Raw genomic sequence first — 19,293 nt, 5'->3', positions numbered from 1 at the left:
AAAGACAAAGTCAAATTACAAAATTGGATGTGTTTTTGAAAATTTGACTTTGACTTTCGTTTCAAATTTGACAATGACTTTTATTGACATTTTTATTTTAACTTTGAAATTGATAATGAAAGTCAAAATGAAAATGAAAGTTAATTTTAATATCAAAGTCAGAGTGACAGTCATAATGAAAGTGAAAGTCAAAGTGAAAATGAAAGTTAATTTTAATATCAAAGTCAGAGTGAAAATGAAAGTTAATTTTAATGTCAAAGTCAATGTGAAAATGAAAGTTAATTTTAATGTCAGAGTCAATGTGAAAATGAAAGTTAATTTTAAGGTCACAGTCAAAGTGACAGTCATAATGAAAGTGAAAGTCAAAGTGAAAATGAAAGTTATTTTTAATGTCAAAGTCAAAATGAAAGTTATTTTTAATGTCAAAGTCAAAGTGAAAATGAAAGTTAATTTTAATGTCAAAGTCAAAGTGAAAATGAAAGTTAATTTTAATGTCAAAGTCAAAATGACAGTCATAATGAAAGTGAAAGTCAAAATGAAAATAAAAGTTATTTTTAATGTCAAAGTCAAAGTGACATTCACAATTAAAAGGAAAGTCAAAGTCAAAATTAAGCTCTTTAGAGTCATTGTCAAAGTCAAATTACAAAATCGCACCCCTGGGGTACAAAAGCACCCCAAAATTGATTTCTACCTAAAATATTCATAGTTAATGCAAAATACTGTATTCGGAAAAATTCAAATTTCCTTTTTCATAAAGTGAGAGGGTTCGGGTTAAAAAACAGCAAATGGGCAAAAATCTATGAGACAAAAAGAGTTAAGGTCCTGTGTGGGGGGCTTGAGGCAAACCGCGGGTAACCAACTGTAAACTGAACTTTTCTTATTCAGTCCCACGCACCTCTCTCTTTCTCTCTCTCTCTCTCCCTCTTTTTTCTTTACAAAACCAGCCAGCCAGATTAATAATTCCAAGGCGTGACATGGAATTTCGCAGTCTCGTGAGGTCGTATAATCCTACCTGTGGAGGAAGAGCTGGAAGCGAATCTAGTCCGGGACGGATCTTTTGTCTCCCACCCCTTCAAAAAGGCTTCTCTCTCTCTCTCTCTTTTCTCTCTATCGCTCTGTTTCCCTCTCTCTTTTCTCTATCGCTCTCTTTCTCTCTCTATTTTCTCTATCGCTCTCTTTCTCTCTCTTTTCTCTCTATCGTTCTCTTTCCCTCTCTCTCTTTCTCTATCGCTCTCTCTCGCTCTTTTCTCTCTCTCTCTATTTTCTCTCTATCGCTCTCTTTTTCTCTCTCTATTCTCTTTTTTTGCTCTTTTTCTATTTCCCTGCTTTTCTCTCACTTTTTCACCCTTTCTCTCTCTCTATTCTTTCTAACTCTCTTTCTCACTCTTCCCCCCCCCCTCTCTCTCTCTCTCTATACCTTGTAACTCTCTTTCCAAAGAGAGAGAGAGAGAGGAAAACAGAGCGATAGAGAGAAAAGAGAGAGAGCAATAGAGAAAAGAGAGAGAGAGAGAGAGAGAGAGAGAAACAGAACGATAGAGAGAATATAGAGAGAGAGAGAGAAACAGAACGATATGGAGAATATAGAGAGAGGGAGAGAGAGAGAGTAAGCAATAGAGAAAAAAGGAGAATAGAGAGGGAGAGAGAGAGAGAGAGTAAGCAATAGAGAAAAAAGGAGAATAGAGAGGGAGAGAGAGAGAGCCCTGGCAGCAGTGTTTCAACTTGAAATCGCTTGGTGGCGCCAGTCTACGCTCCTCAAAACCTAACGCAGCTTCAGGGGTAGTGGTTGAAAAATCCTTTTCACTCCCAAAAAGCGAGTGTGATCCCTGCTATATAGCACAAGTGTGTGCGTCTCACACACAAACTCACTTCACTATTGTCCTGCCTAGCGTCATTGTGTGGGTGAAAGGGAAGAAGCTTTAGGAACACTCTCTCTCTCTAGTTTTTAGGGATGATGGCAATGATGGTGGTTGGCGATGCTTGGTGGTGGGGGTTGTTTCGACCCTGCGCCTTAACGTTCAACCGCCCCTCCCGGCGTCCAAAGCAACCCCCCCGTTAAGCACAACGGAAGCCAACCATTCTCTGCAGCGGTAGCAAAACTACATTTTCGCTCCGCGCCCCCAGGCAAGAGCGACGTCGCATAGCGTCGGCGTCGCAAGTCACATACAAAATAATTCTCCTCTAGATATATATATATATATATATATATATATTTATATTCCCTTCGAAAAGTCCGCGCGCTCTCTGCCTTATCCTTTCCACCAAAGCAGCAGAAAGACGACGAGAGTTTGACATTGTACACGTATCGCGAGTGACGTACTAGTTGTTGTACCTCCACCGGTGAACAGCGCCGCGGCGGCAGACGTCACCAGTCAGACACCGGCCGTGCTTCGGGCACGTTGGACACTTTCCCTAGAGATTCTCCTCTTCTCTGGTGATTCAAAAGTTTCTCTAATAGAAAAAAAAATTTTTTTTTTTTAAATTATCTTCTTTTTTTTGAAAAATTAGATTCTTTTTTTTTTTGTTCATTGGGAATTTTGTTTTGGGGGAAAAAAAAAAATTAGCTGTTGTGCGTGAGGCTGTATCGATTGGCTGTCACGCGATAGGCTCGTATTTTAAGAAGGGTCTCCCCGAGAGCAGGCAACCGGCACGACACGGAGGCAGGTTGGATCCCCAAGCCCATGGGAGCTTTTCAAAAGACGAGGAGATTTGGTTTGTTTACTGCTTCCATTTTATTGTTCCTCTAAGGGGCGTTTATAAATAGATATTTATTTTTTCACTCTTTCTGTGGGAGATATTACCATATATTCATTTTTTCTCCATCTTCCTCTCTCTTTTTTTTTTTTATTTTATTTTAAACTTTTTCTCATTTTCATTTTATTTTAAATTTTCCTCTTTTTTCTAATTTCGTGTTATGTTTTTTTTTTTTTTTTAACTTTTCTGACGTTTGATTTTATTTTAAATTTTTTGTGTTCTTAAAACTTATTTCTATTTTTGAGTCTTTTTAATTTAGATTTTTTTTAGAAAACCGAAAGTATTTTTTATAATAAAAATTATTACATTTGGAAAAAATTGTTTCGTATTTGTTTTTCAAAAAAAAAATTGTGGAAAAAAAGAAGTAAATAAGTTTATTTTGAATTAAATTCCTCTTTTTTGAGATCTAAACTTTTTAGACACTTTTTATCAGTTATTTTATTCAAATTTGACATCTTCAATAGTTTTGCCTTTTCTTTCGATTTTCAAAAGAGTTTTCTTGATAAAAATATTATTTAGAAAATATTCAAAATTTTCTGAAGTTGTTTATTCCCGTTACTATTTTAGGAAAACTTTTTCAAATTTCAAAATTTTAAAACGATTTCTTGAAATAGTAACACGTTGAGAATAAACAATTTCAGAAAATTTTGAATATTTTCTAAATAAAATTTTCTTGTAACTTCGAAGGGAAAATTTTTAAAAATAGTTTTTATTGTACGATTAATTTTCTTTTTCAGAAAAAAAAAGTTGCATCATCGCATTGACAATGGACGGAAAGTGTCCGTTTTTCGAATACAAATCAACTCGACTGGAGAATCGAAAAGAAAATACTGTGGAGAATAAAAGAAAATGGTTTGAATTGTCAACGCATTGAAAATAGTTTTCTTTCTTTCGCATTTAATGTTTCATGAGAATTTTTAAATAATTTTATGATTTTTTTATGTTGTTTATTAATTTTTTTTAATTATTTTTTCTCTCAGTGTTTAGAAATAAAAATCGCTATTAGTACGAAAATTTATATTATTTTCTTTTTATAGCAAAATATAATTTTGCATTCAAATATTTTGCTAATATTTTGCTAATAAATAATTGTTACATTATATAATATAATGATATTATTATATTATATTGTAAAATATTATTTTATTTTTTGAAACAAGAGGAGAATCGATATCATAATATATTCGAATTTACAATAACAATATAATAAAATATAACACAGTTTTTTTTTGAAAGTATCGAATACTAAACTGTATCAATTTGACACAATAATTGTGGATCAAAAATTGATCAAATTTTTGGTATCAAATTGATAGAATTTAGTATTCGATACTTTCGAAAAAAGTGTGAATTTAATATTGTTTACTTTGTTAATAAGTAAATAATATTCATAGTTTAAATACTTTAATAATTCACAGTTTTCTTGAAAGTATCAAATTGATACCAATCTGGATCAAAACCAAAAATTATTAAATTTATTCGATCCATATTTTTAGTATCATCGTAGCTATTTCATACTTTCGAGTTAACAATGAATTTTATTTTTAATTTTAATTTACATTTAATTTAATTTTATTTATTTTAATTAATTTAATTTTTATTAACAGTCACAGAAAATAAAATGTAGAAAAGTAAATTAAAAAATAAAATGTAAAAAAGTAATTTAAAAAATAAAAAAAAAACGTGTCAAAAAGTAAATTTAAAAATAGAAAAAATGTAAAAAATACAAAAGTGAAGTTGTAAAATTTTTCAAAGAGAAAATTTTGGACGAATTTCAACCCCCACATAATCGAGGTCGTTTGTTGCACGATGCTGGTAGTTCCTTGTTAAATTGAAAAATGGACTACTACATGCAGTGTCAGACGAACCTCGAGATTTTTCATCGATGGACAATATCCGGATGCTGTGGCAACATGTGGAGCAGATCTCTTTTTTTTGATGAGGAATGTGAAACCCCCTGTACGTATACTGAATGTATCCTGAGTGTATTCCTGTCCGGTATACCTTCAGTATACGTAACAGGAGGCTACACCGGACAACGTTGCAGACTCCATGGCAGCCTCACTTCTCTTCTTCTATATATTTAAAATAATTCTCCTCTTCTAAATATTTGGAAAAAAATTATTTTTATTTTATTTCGAGAAAAATATTACCAACTGTTTGTAATATTGTAGAAAATACATCGAATTTCACACCGATATTTTTGTATACAATAAAGAGAAATATATATTTTCAACATTTTTTTGTTTCTATCACAATTATTTATAAACTAATTTTTCTTTAATTTATTAATTTATTTCTTTTTTGCTTATTTAACTTTTGTTAATTTATTTTCCTCATTTTTTGTTTATTTAATTTTTGTTAATTTATTTTTCACATTTTTTGTTTCTATCACAATTATTTATAAACTATTTTTTAAATTTATTTATTATTTCTTTTTGTTATTTAACTTTTGTTAATTTATTTTCCTCATTTTTTGTTTATTTAACTATTGTAAATTTATTTTCCTTATTATTTTTTTATTTAACTTTCGTTTATTTATTTTCCACATTTTTTATTTATATCAGAACTATTTATAAACTATTTTTTAAATTAATTTATTATTTTTATTGGTTATTTAACTTTTGTTAATTTATTTTCCTCATTTTTTGTTTATTTGACTTTTGTTAATTTATTTTACACATTTTTTGTTTTAATCGCAATTATTTATAAACTATTTCTTTAATTAATTAATTTCTTTATTTTCTGTTTATTTCTTTTGCTAATTTTTTTTTCAAGTTGTAAGCAAATTATCAATTAATTTATTTTTTCTTTATTTATTATTTAATTTGCATTTTTAATTATTTTTTGCTTCTTTATTTTTATTTCCTTATTTTTTTAATGCTCCAATTTTTTACCAAATTTATTCTCCAGTTCATATCTTTTTTTGCGTTTGATTTAAACTAAAATTGTCTTATTCTTTGAATAATCCAAAGAAAAGATATATTTGGCTCAGAGCTAACTAGACTTTTTATTTTTTTCAAATAAATTTTATTTCGTTTAAATAAAATTTTATTTGGTTCAAGTAAAAGTTTTATTTATGTCGAATAAAATTTTTATTTAAAACAAATAAATAACCTACTTGGCTCTGAGACAAATATACGTTTATTTAATTCAAATAAAGTATCTTATTAAAGAAAATTTTTAATTTGAAGTTTTTTTTTTTTTTTTTGAACAAACGGATATAAAATTTGAAATAAATAAGAAATTAAAATTTGAAACAAAAGGATTTAGTTTTTCTGAAGTAATAAAACAAACAAATTCATTTTTTTGAAACTTGAAAATTCCAGTTGGTTCATTAAATAAAATTTAAAAATCCATGTACTTTCTTCATATTAAAATATAAAAAAACGAAAATTGTTGAAGAAAATAATGTAAATAAGTAAAAAATAAATATTAAAATTGTTGTAATTATTGTTACTTAACTTTTAGTAGTAAATGTAAACAACAAATAATGGTAAATTCAATTTTTTAACCCTTATTTCTACTTATATTTTCTTCAAATATTTTTTTTGACAGATAAAAATTGCATTTTCTCCAAAATTAATACACAAAAGTATTAACAATGTAAATTACAAATAATAGGTATTATACAAATTTATATTTAATATTATTTATTTATTTACAAAATAAAAAAATTAGTTATTGGAATTATAATTAACATTATTTATTAATATTATAAACAATAATAATTTATTATTAAACTCCGTTTATTTATTTAATAAATAAATAAATAATTATTGGATGCAATATAATAATAATAGTAATATTATTGTTATAAATATAATTATAGTAATATTATAATTTATAAATAATATTTCTATAATAATATAATATATATTATTTATTAATTTATCAACAATATTGTTACGTATTGTCCGGTTTATATTTATTTATATTATAAGTAAATAAAAAAATATTGTTTTATGTAAATAAATTAATAAATAAGTAAAAATATATTTTTTACATGTAAATAAATAAATAAAAAATACTTCTTATATTTAAGGGCATTTGAACCTTGATGACGTCACACATGCTTTGCACAAAGTGTAACGTCATCAAGGTTCAAATGCCCTTAAATAAATAAAAAGATATTGTTTGTATGTAAATAAATAAATAAAAAAATATTGTTTATATGTAAATAAATAATTTAAAAAATATTGCTTATATGTAAATAAATAAATAAAATAATATTTCTTATATGTAAATAAATAAAAATGAATAAAAAAAATAAATAAAATTAATGAAAATATTTTTATTTATTTAGCCACAAGTCGAAACTACAACTACACCTAATTACTATTAATGAAGATAATTATTATTTCATTCGTTGGAAATTTGTTGATAGTTATTATTAGAACAAGAAGAAACTATTTAAAATATAATTAAAAATATAAAACTATTTAAAAATCCATTAAAAAAAAAAAATTGAAAAGAATTTTTAGTACAAAAATGAAAAAATTCCTAAATATTGACTGAATTAATTAAATATTTGTTTTGTTAATAATTCTCATGAAACATTATATTTTATGAATATTATAAATCGTAAAAGTGAATAATAATATTACTTGTCTTCAATAGTCAGGGGGGTTGTAAATTTTGCTCTCCTCTTTATAATATGTTAAAGAATGGAAAAATATTTATAAACACCATTCGAGAAGTTCATAATAAAAAAGAGAAATGCAATTCAACACACATAGATATTTTATAAACTCCACAGGGGTTAATGCTTCAATATTTATGCAAACAAAACACTTTTTACATAAATAACAAGCCAGTAGGGAAAGGAAAAAAAAAGTATCCAAAGGGAGACAAACTACAAAAATTTAAGAGACAAGTAAAATTGCAGTCGACTTTTCAGTCTATGCAAATTTTCTATTAACTCTTTGTTCGAAAAAAAATTTTTCCCGGATTTTTTTTCTTTTTTTTTTGAGTAGTATAAGTGAGAATAAATTTTCTAGATTGAAATTCCTTTTTGGAAATTTTTTTTTTATTATTATGTATAAAAGAAAAAAAATGTGTAGTTTTAAAAATATCTGGAATTATTTTCATTGTTTATTTTTATAAATTTTTTAATTTTTATTTCTTGGATAAAAACGAGAAATTTATTTTTATTTATTGGAGACAAAAATAAAAAGTACATTTTTATTTTTTAGACAACAACAAAAAGACCTTTTTTTAAAGAAAATTTTTTATTGAGCAAACAAATTTGCAAAGTTTATTTAACAGCAAAAATATTCTTCATTTAACAGAAAAAATATGTTTCATTCAACAGAAAAAATATAAACTTTATTTATAACAGAAAAAATATTTTTTTTACAATTGCAAATATAAAATTTTATTTTTTAGACTGAAACGAGAAATTTATTTTTATTTTTTCGATAAAGAAAAAAAAATTCATTTTTAATTTTTGGACTGAAACAAAAAGGAGGTACATTTTTATTTTTTAGACAAAATTTTTTATTGAACAGAAAAATTTGCATAGTTTATTTAACAGAAAAACATATTTTTTATTTATCAGAAAAAGTCTTTTTTTATTTAACAGAGAAATAATTTTTCTAGCAGATCCAAATATAAAAAATACATTTTTTACTCGAGAAAAACAAAAAATACATTTTTATTTTTTGCATAAAAAAAATAAATTACTTTTTTTTGCGCAAGAACAGAAAAAAAATATTTTCCCTCGAAAGACGTGTAAAAAATTATACTTTGTATCAAAAAAATGGTTAAAAAATGAATTCTTATGAAATGTATTTTTCGGAAAAATCGTAAAAACGCCGAAGAGCTTGAAGGATGTGAAATAATAAGATATATAAGTGCAAAGAAGCTGAAAATGTTCCTTCGGTGGTATTTCTCTCGAGAATAACATTTTTACAAGTTTTATTGGCCGAGAGTCGGCAGGGGTTGCTCACCAGACTTTCTCCTTTAAGACAGTCGTAAAAAAGGGTTGAGAAAGATGGAAGAGCAAAGGGAAACTAAAAAGAGACGAAGAAGAGACCAAGAAAATTGTTGCCCCTGAGGGGGTCACTCGTAGGGTGAAAGGGTTTTTTTTCTTAAGACCGAAAAAAAGGTAAAAAAAAAGGATTGGTGAAAGTTTACTAGGACAATAAGGTGCAATAAAATTAGAAAACGCCAGGAGAAGGGGTAAATTTTCACTTTTTCGTGCCAACGAAAATATTTTTCAAACCGTTAGTTTGAAAACGGTGTTCGAAAACGTGCGTTCTGTTTTTCTTTTTTTTTCTCTCTCGCGAAAAGGGATTTATATTTCTAGTAAAAATTTGTTCTCTTGCTGGTTGAAGAAGATTGTTGAACAGTTATGTTTCAGGTAAGTCAATTATTTTATAGTGGGTTGTAAAAAGTTTTATGGTTAATACTCGAAGCATCACTCTTTCTATAATTTGCCTCTTGAACCTGAGTTATAGTACTTCCCGTTTCTCCTTCGCAGGCAGATCAGTTTACTATTTTATAATAGCTTTATTTCTCCCGTATTCACTGTGAATATTTACTTTCACCTTGAAAATAATCTAATTTTTATGCTTTTTTCTTTGATGAATTATCACATATATAGACAGTGAGGGAGCTTTAGTTGAGATTAAAATTTGCAATTCTGTCTACAATCGAATCTGTCGGAATGCAACTTTATTAAAAAAAGATTTTTTTTATTTAAAAATGTCCAAATTATTTTCGCTTTCCTCCAGAATATTGCAAAATAATTAATTACAAGATTAATTTATAAAACAATTTTTTACTGCAATAGAATTTTTAAAAACTCGAGTTGCATTCCGACAGGTTTGACTGTAGTTTTATTTTTTTTATTTTTAACCCTTTTCCAAATTAAAATTAAATATAAAAAAAAAATAAAAAAAAATTACAAATATTAAAAATAACTATTAAAATTAGTAATTTTTATTTTGTTATTACAATAATAATTATTATATAATATATTATTTTAATAGTATAATATTAATTAATAATTTAATTTAATTAAATTTACCACAACATTTATAATTGTAGTTTATAAAAGTGACGAGGTCCGAAGAAAGCAACGCTCTACCCAAGAAGCAAAACATTTTAAGGTTATGTTTGTGTTATATTTACCGTAATTAAACATTTCTATTTAATTGTCAAAAACTAAAATCAACTTTCATTAATTATTTTAGTTACAATGAAGAATTATATCAATTATTTGTTTTTTTAGTTGATCCTCCTTATTTATTTTCACTCAAAACGATTACAAACATAACCTCAAATTTTGTGCTTCTTAGATACTTTAGTTTTACGTCAATGAAAATAATTTTTTATTTATAAATAATATTCTGTAATAATATTAATAACTGCACTATTGTTCATTAATTAGGTAAACACCCCTTTTTTCATGAGTTAAAAACTTTTCCTACTGCTTTCCTAAAGGTTAAGGAACTTATGAAAATTTATTTAATATTTGATAATATTTACTTATTTAATATTGGAAAATATTTATTCTTTATTTAATATTCGAAAATATCAATTATTTATTTACGCATTAGTATTTGAAAACCCGGAAAAAAATATAGTTGACTCAGAAAATTCTAAATTTTTTTTTTCAAATAAATTGTATTTGGATCAAATAAATTTTAATGGTTCAAGATATATATTCGACTTAAAGCGTTTGAAATTATTTATTTGTTTCAAATAAATTTTATTCGGTACAAATAAATTTTAGATACTTGATTCAAATAAATTGTATTAGCTTCAAATAAATTGTATTTGGTTCAAAAAATTTTATTTTGTTGAAATAAATTGTATTTTGTTCAAATAAATTTTATTTTGTTCAAATAAATTTTATTTGGTCCAAATAAATTTTATTGGTTCATATATAAAAATTCAATTAGTAACGATTAAATTGTATTTAAAACAAACAAAAATAATTTTGCAGGCTGTGCCAAATATACTTTAATTTAACTTTAAAAAATTATATTTGTTGCTAGAATGTTAATATTTAATGCAAATTAACTTTATTATAGGAGATTATATCCGTTTTTTATAGAGTAAAAGAAGACGTCTTTTATTTTTCGATAAATTAAAAAATATTGTTTAAAAGTAACAAAAACCAAAACAGAAATAAGTTTATGCTTTTTTTCATTAAATTGGAGCTTTTTTTTATAAAAAAGCTTTTTCCGAAACAAGGAGGTACTCAGAATTTGATTATAATTTATTTCTGATTCAGAAAAAATTTGTGACTTGAAAAACGACAATTGTCTTGTAAATTTGTTTTTACAATTTTTGGAAATATCAAATTTGGGCTTTTTTCATAAAATTTGAGCTTTTTTTGTTAAAAATGGCTTTTTAAAAATAAACGACGCTGGTCTTGCCAATTTTCTTTTTTTTATAGGCGTTTATCAAATCAGGGCTTTTATTCATCAAAGTGAAGCTTTTTTATTAAAGAAGAGTTTTTTCAGAAACACGGAAGTACTCAGAACTTTTTTGGAATTTATTTCTGTTTCGGAAAAAAATTTGTGTCTTGAAAAACGACGCTTGTAAATTTATTTTCACAATTTTTGGAATCGAATAACTAGGCTTTTCTTCAACAAATTGAAATTTTTTTTATTAAAGAAGCGCTTTTTCCGAAACACGGAGATACCCGGAAATTTTTTATAATTTATTTCCGATTTAGAAAAAAATTTGTCTCTTGAAAAACGACAATGGTCTTGCAAATTTATTTTCATAATTTTTGGAGTCGAAAATCAAATTTAGGCTTGTCTTTATCAAATTAGAGCTTTTTTTTATTAAAGAAGCGCTTTTTCTGAAACACGGAGATACTCAAAAATTTTTTATAATTTATTTCCGATTTAGAAAAAATTTGTGTCTTGAAAAACGACGCTGGTCTTGACATTGTTTTTTTAACAATTTTAGGAGGCGTTTATCAATTTATTTTATTCTTTTTTCATCAAATTGGAGTTTTTTTTTTAATTAGAGAAGGGCTCTTTTGAAACACGGAGGTAATCAGAATTTTTTTTTAGAATTTACTTCTGATTTAAAAAACATTTATATGTTGAAAAAAAAGCTGGTCTTGACAATTTTTTTTCACAATTTTTGGAGTCGAATTTAAAATTTGGGCTTGTTTCCATCAAATTGAAGCTTTTCTTTACTATAGAAAAATATTTTCCGAATCACGGAGGTACTCAGAATTTTTTTTTTTAAATTTATTTCCGATTCAGAAAAAATTTGTATCTTGAATATAACGACGCTGATCTTGTAAATTTATTTTCACAATTTTTGAAGTCGAATATCAAATTTAGGTTTTTCTTCATCCAATTGGGGCCTTTTTAGTAAAGAAGCGCTTTTTTCGAAACACGGAGATACTCGGAAATTTTTTTTTTAATTTATTTCCGATTCAGAAAGAAATTGTATCTTGAAAAACGAAGCTTGTAAATTTTTTTCACAATTTTTGGAGTCGAATATCAAATTTGGGCTTTTTTCCATCAAATTGAAGTTTATTTTTTATTAAAGAAGCGCTTTTTCCGAAACACGGAGATACCCGGAAATTTTTTATAATTTATTTCCGATTCAGAAAAAAATTTGTCTCTTGAAAAACGACGCTTGTAAATTTATTTTCACAATTCTTGGAGTTGAATAACAAATTTAGGCTTTTCTTCATCAAATTGAAGCTTTTTTGTTAAAGAAGTGCTTTTTCCGAAATACTCTGGTATTCAGAACTTTTTTAAAATATATTTTTGATTCAGAAAAAAATTTGTGGCTTGAAAAACGACGCTAATCTTGACAATTTATTTTCACAATTTTTGAAGTCGAATATCAAATTTGGGCTTTTTTTTAACAAATTAGAGCTTTTTTTATTAAAGAACAGCTTTTTCCGAAACACGGAGGTACTCAGAATTTTTCATAATTTATTTCCGATTTTTGGAGTCAAATATCAATTTTGGGCTTTTCTTTATCAAATTGGAGGGTTTTTTTTTTTTTATTAAAGAAGAGCTTTTTCCAAAACACGGATGTACTCAGAACTTTTTTAGAATTTACTTCTCATTTAAAAAAAATTTGCATCTTGAAAAACGTCTCTGGTTTTGTTAAAATAACACTTCTTCTTTAATAATAAAATTTTTAAAAATTAGTTATTATTATTATTTATTATTATTCCAGTGATAAACCGAACAATGCCCCATTTGAAGTGAAATGAAAGAAATGGGAATTTAACAAACAATAATACGATAATAATTAAATGGTTAGGAAAAAAAAAGAATTCGCGACCACGAAAGGTCGATAAAGACGTGGCTCCTGAAGATGGCAGTGAACAATTTTTTCGTGGTCCAGAAGAGTGAGAGCAACACGCACAAGGTGGGAGGCTAGAAAGAGAGAGAGAGAGAGAGATAAAGTGAAAGAGAGAGAAAAAAGGTGAGACAGAAGGCTTTTTCACGTGATACCGAGAGAGAAAGTGAGAAAGCCAATCTTCTCCCGTGGCCAATGAGTCGTCGTCTCATTTTAGTGGCCCAACCCTCGGGAAACATGGCTGCCACGTGCAAAAGGGAGCTTAAACTAGGGTTAGGTTAAGTTAGGCTAGGTTATGTTAGACTGGTCCTTCAGGACGGTGGCTTTTGTGAGAGAGTTGAATGGGGAGGGGTTCCCCGTCAGCCATCATGGGATGCTGTGCTGCTGCTCCAAAGCTACGACGGAAATGCATCTCAAACCTCGAGAGTTTCGAGATTTCCTACTCTCTCTCTCTCTCTTTTTCTCTCTTTTTCTCTTTCTCTCTCTTTCATTCTTAAAACACCCACGAGAAGAATTCCCAAAAGAGATTTCTACTCTCAAATACTCTTAAATGTAATATAAACACACGAGATTCTCTGCATTGCAGATAAGTGAAGTTTTCCTCTATTTGTCAATTGTCCTCTTTGTGATTTTAAAGAGCGGGGGATTTTTAGATGAAATTTATTTTTGTTTTGATTATTTAATTTTGTGTTGATTTTCTACTATACTAAGAAGCACGAGGTCGATTTGTTTACTATTTTGTTTGTTTACGTTTTGATTTTCTACTACTAAGAAGCACGAGGTCCATTTGTTTACTATTTTGTTTGTTTACGTTTTGATTTTCTACTACTAAGAAGCACGAGGTCCATTTGTTTACTATTTTGTTTGTTTACGTTTTACCATTTTATTTTCTCTCCGTTTCTTCCTGGAAATTAATTTTCCATTCTGTCCATTCATGTTTCTGCTTGCTAATTCCTTTGCTACTTATTTATTATTATTTATTTTAATTATTTATTAATTATTTATTAATTATTTATTATTTCTTTTCTCACAAATTGTTTGTTAATTGCCAACAAAAAAGGAACGTGAACGAACAACAAAGAAACAAAAATAATTACAAACAAAATTGTCAAATTTTTGTCTTTTGTTCAACAAGCAATACTCCAAAGTCCAAAGTTTAAAATTCTATAAATACAAAATACAAAAAAAAAATGTATTCCCAACAAGAAGAAACCAATTTTTTAAGAAAAGGAAACATTTTTTTTTTAATTTAAGATATTTATTTAGGGTCAATTGATGTTGTAAAACATCAATTGACCCTAAATAAATATCTTAAATAAAAATTCCCTAAAATATCGCCGATATAATCGTATAAACATATATGTATACATTTTTAACAGAAATATTTTATTATCATTTTTAAAATGTAATTTGCAACGTCTCTAGTGGTGTACATAAAAAAGTTTTCAGCAAAAAATAACGATTCGCAAATGGAAAGTAAAATGAGTCGAATATCAGATTATTCGACACTTGAAGACGATCATGAGGCAGTTAATTTATTATTTTATTCGACGTGCGTTTGTAAAGTCGTTGACTTTACAATCAAACAAATGATCTTCGGGCAAAAGTAATAGGCAATTTTTTTTTCTTCCTCTCTCTTTTTTTTTTATTTTTCCCAATTGCCGAGGAGAGTAATTCAAGGCTTTTAAAAACTTCCAACTATTTCGTTTCATCCCTCCTCATATATGCTGTTTATTTACATTTACCATCGCACAGTGTTGACCGTGAGGTTTTGCAAATTGCAATTTAAAACACAGCTGGATTTCACTATCTGTTAAGAAACGATGATCAAGAAATGTTTCTTTTTTGTTTACTATTTTATTCTCCCCTTCAAGTTCCCTAATTAGACAAATTTAACACTTTTGTACTCAATTTATAGGATAAAAATAAAAGCTAAAGTAGGTTTGATAGGATTTTTTTTTTCCTTTTTTGTATGAATGAATTAATATTCTTGAAAATATTGTACAAAAATATTTTTTTAATTTGAAATGATGTGTTACAATTTTTTTGAAACTCACCTCGTTTTGGAAGCGCACGAAGCGACCCAGCATCATTTTTAAAAGAAGTAATCTGAAACAAAAAATAAAATTTACTTTACAGAGGAGAATCATTTTTCTGTATCAGACTTCGCACTCTATAATTAATTTTAAAAAAGTAGCTTTCAAACTAAAAAAAGTTTTAGATACTTCACAAAACTGACAAAAATTCCATTCTACATGTTATTTTCCTTACTTCTTCCTAATTTTCATCAAAAATATTTACTTCTTTCTTATCCTATTACTAATAAATTAAATTCCTGTAACGAATTCTAATATTCATCAAAGAATTGAAATATTTCTAAAATAAATTTAATTCTTGCAAAAAGTTTTATAAAAAATTTTAAATAATTCCTTTCTTTTGACTAATTTTCTGCAATTTCTAATTTAAATAATTGAATTCCTGAGAAACTTTTATTATTCATGAAAAAAATTGAATTCTTACGAAGATTTTTACAAAAACTTTTTTAAATATTTGAATTCTGTTTGGAAATTTTATGAAAATAGTAGATATTAAAAATCATTGAATTGCGAAAAAAATTTTAAAATAATTAAATTTTACCAAGAATTCTAATAAAATTTTTTTGGAATAATTGAATGTCTGTGTGGTATTTTATTAAATTTTTTTGAAAATAATTCAATTCTTAAAAAGTATTTTATTATATGAAAATAATTGAATTCTTGGAAACGATTTTATTAGAATTTTTTTAAATAATTGAATTGCCAAGAAAAAAATTATTACTTTTGAAAATAATTGAATTCTAGTGATGAATATTGTTATTTATGAAAATAATTGAATTTTGCAAAGAATTTTATTAAAACGCCTCAAAATAATTGAATTTTTGGGAATAATTTTATTATTTATCTTTAATAATTGAATTCCGTCGAAGAATTATTTATATAAATAATTGAATTCTTCGGAAGAATTTTATTAAAATCTAAAAGAATAATTGAATTATTTCAAAAAAATGAAATTAAAATTGTGTTTAAAATAATTGATTTCTTTCGAACAATTTTATTAAAATATTTGAAAAAAATTGAATTCCTGTGAAAAATCCTAGAATATTTTAGTAAAGACTTCAATTCTTCCAAAGAATTTAAAAAAAAAGTTTTTTAAATAATTGATTTTCTCGAAGAATTGAAATTAAATTTTTAAGATTAATTACATTTTTTGATCAATTCCTGTAAAATTGTATTAAAAGTAATTGAAACCCTGCGATGAATTTTTTTATTTATGAAAATAATTGAATAGTTGCAAACAATTTTATTAATATTTTAAAAAATAATTAAATTCCTGAGAAGAATTTTAATATTTATAAAAAATAATTGAACTTTTGTGAACGATTTTATTAGAATTTTTTTAAATAATTGAATTTTAACAAAAAATTTATTACCTTTGAAAATAATTGAATTCTTGTGATGAATATTGTTATTCATCAAAATAATTGAATTTTGCAAAGAATTTTATTAAAATGCCTTAAAATAATTGGACTTTTGGGAATAATTTTGTTATTTATCTTTAATAATTGAATTCTTTCGAAAAATTATTTGTGTAAATAATTGAATTCTTGGGAAGAATTCTATTAAAATCTAAAAAATTGAATTAAAATTTTGTTTAAAATAATTGATTTCTTTCGAACAATTTTATTAAAATATTTGAATATAATTGAATTGCTGTGAAAAATTCTAATCTTTTTGTAAATAATTGAATTCTTCCAAAGAATTTTAAAAAAACAGTTTTTTAAATAATTGATTTTCTCGAAGAATTGAAATTAAATTTTTAAGAATAATTACATTTTTTCATCAATTCCTGTAAAATTGTATTAAAAGTAATTGAATTCCTGCGATGAATTTTTTTATTTATAAAAATAATTGCATCATTGCAAAGAACTTTATTATAATTTTCAAAAATAATTGAATTCCTGAGAAGAATTTTAATATTTATAAAAATAATTGAATTATTGCTAAAAATTTGATTAAAATGTTTAAAAAGAATTAAATATCTTTGAAAAATTTTGTTATTTTTGAAAATCATTGAATTCTTCATAAGAATTTTATACACATTGTTTTAAATAATTAACTTTTTTCAAATTATAATATATATGTGACGCTCTACGAGAAAAGGGACCTTATTTACTCTTGTCATAAGGTCCCTTTTCTCGTGGAGCGTCACATATTTTTTTTTTGAAAAATTTATTTTAAATAATTCAATTCTTGTGGAAAACTTTATTTGTGAAACTAATTTAATTTTTTGATTAATTAATTGAAAATAGTATTAAAAATAATTGAAATTCTTTTATGAATTTTATTATTTATGACAAGAATTGAATTCTTGCTTATAATTTAATCAAAAATTTTTTTAAAAATTGAATTTCCCTGAAAAATGTTATTATATTAGTAAAAGTATTTGAATTATTGTGACGGATTGTATAAAAATTTTGTTAAATAATTGATTTTTTCGAAATTTTTTTGAAAATGCTATTCTAAAATCTAAATTAATTGAATTCCTGTGGAATTTTTATTATTTATAAAAATAATTGAATTTTGGATGAATTTTATGAAAATACGAGATATTGTAAATAATTGAATTTCGAATATTTTTTTGAAAATAAATTGAATCGTTTTAAAGATATTTTTGAAAATGGAAAGTTAGAGGTAAAAAAAACCCTCGGGGGGTATATGAAATATTTTAAGTATCGTCTCGCGTGTGACGATTTCGTTTTTTTTTAGGAAAAAAGGGTTGGTGAAAGTTTTTCCATTTAGGAAAAAAGAGACAGAGAAAAAGAGAGAGGGATAAGGTTGTAAATAACTGTGTCTTAAAAAAAGGGGTTTAAAAGGAAGAAACTCGTTTTACTGCGCGAGTTCCTCTAAAGGATGTGACGAAAACGAATCCTAGTTGAAAATAGATTTGGGCACAACAGGATGAGCACTAAAATAACTCTTTTGTGATTCCCGAGTAGCACTAAAAGTGCCTTACTCAATGGAAATGGTTAACTTTCAAGTTTTATGCTACTCTCGCTTTTTTTATAACAGGGAACACTATTTCTAATCTTTATTACCCCTTATTAAACCTTTTTTTACCTCCTTTTTTTCCTCTATTTATGCCTTGCCTTTTAACAATTTGTCCATTTTTCCTCGTTTTCTTCTTTTCTCGATTTTTAAACATATTTAAGTTTCGTTCACTTTCGAATTTAAATTTTTGCCATTTTATTCAGCTTTTACAGTTTTTCTATCAAATTGAGACAAAAAAACGAATCAAAACATTGCTCGACTTTGACGTTTCCTTCATTTTCACTTTGACTTTCACTTCGACTCTTAAAGTTCAAGTCAAAGTCAGAATCAAAGTCAAAGACTCAAAGTCAACTTGTAGATTATATTTAAACAAAGAAGAGGAAAAATCGAATTTCTAATGCAAATAAATGAAACGAAAAAAAGATGGAAACATAAAAAAGTGGAATTAGAAAAAATGGAATTAGAAAAATGGAATTTGAAAAATGGAATTATTAAAAATGGAATTGTTAAAAATAGAATTAGAAAAATAGAATTTTTAAAAATGGAATCATAAAAAAGAATGATTTAGAAGAATGGTCTGTTATTAATAAAGTATTGTTATCAGGAGAGAAAAATCTCCTGGCCGGGGAGTGAAATAAATCAGAGTGCAATTTAAAATTGTAAAATGATGTCAACTCAATGTCAGGTTTCCCGATCATTGGGAGGAGTTGACAAAGCCTGACAAGTTGTTTCGCTCGTAAACTCTTTCGCAGAGTGTCTTCAATGTCGAAATAACTCGTTTAAATGGCCAACTTAACGAGGTCGAAGACACGCGTGACGAAACGACTCAGAATTTCTTAGTTCTGTTTAAACTACCCTTAACCTTTTTTTCTTCTCTCTCACTCTTTATTACCCATTACTTTTATGATACTTTTGACAACTCTTTTGTATCGATATTTTCAACCCTCTCATATATACTTTCATTCTTAAAGTAACGCAACACATATGCGAGAATTGTTCAATAAATTCTGCGAAAACTATAAACATATGAAAACAAAAAATTCAAAAATACACTGAGAAAAAAAAACTATTGGCCCAATAGCGCCAATGATAATTTTTTCCTTTTCTGACAATAATTTATTTTAAACAAACTTAATTCTATTGAAGAACTGTTACA

General features: G+C 26.0%; 1 long non-coding RNA gene across 1 annotated transcript in view; it reads left to right on the top strand.

Annotated features, from left to right (window-relative positions):
• Nucleotides 1-8,927: 8,927 nt before the first annotated feature.
• Nucleotides 8,928-19,293, top strand: part of LOC122511442 — a 35,276-nt gene continuing 24,910 nt past the window's right edge. The window contains exon 1 of the long non-coding RNA XR_006302520.1: nt 8,928-9,115. This is a non-coding gene — a long non-coding RNA (uncharacterized LOC122511442). The remainder of the gene's footprint in view (nt 9,116-19,293) is intronic.

Source organism: Leptopilina heterotoma, unplaced genomic scaffold (assembly GCF_015476425.1).
Source record: "Leptopilina heterotoma isolate Lh14 unplaced genomic scaffold, ASM1547642v1 Lhet_82, whole genome shotgun sequence".
Taxonomy (NCBI): Eukaryota; Metazoa; Arthropoda; class Insecta; order Hymenoptera; family Figitidae; genus Leptopilina; species Leptopilina heterotoma.
This window is presented reverse-complemented; position numbering and strand designations above follow the sequence as displayed.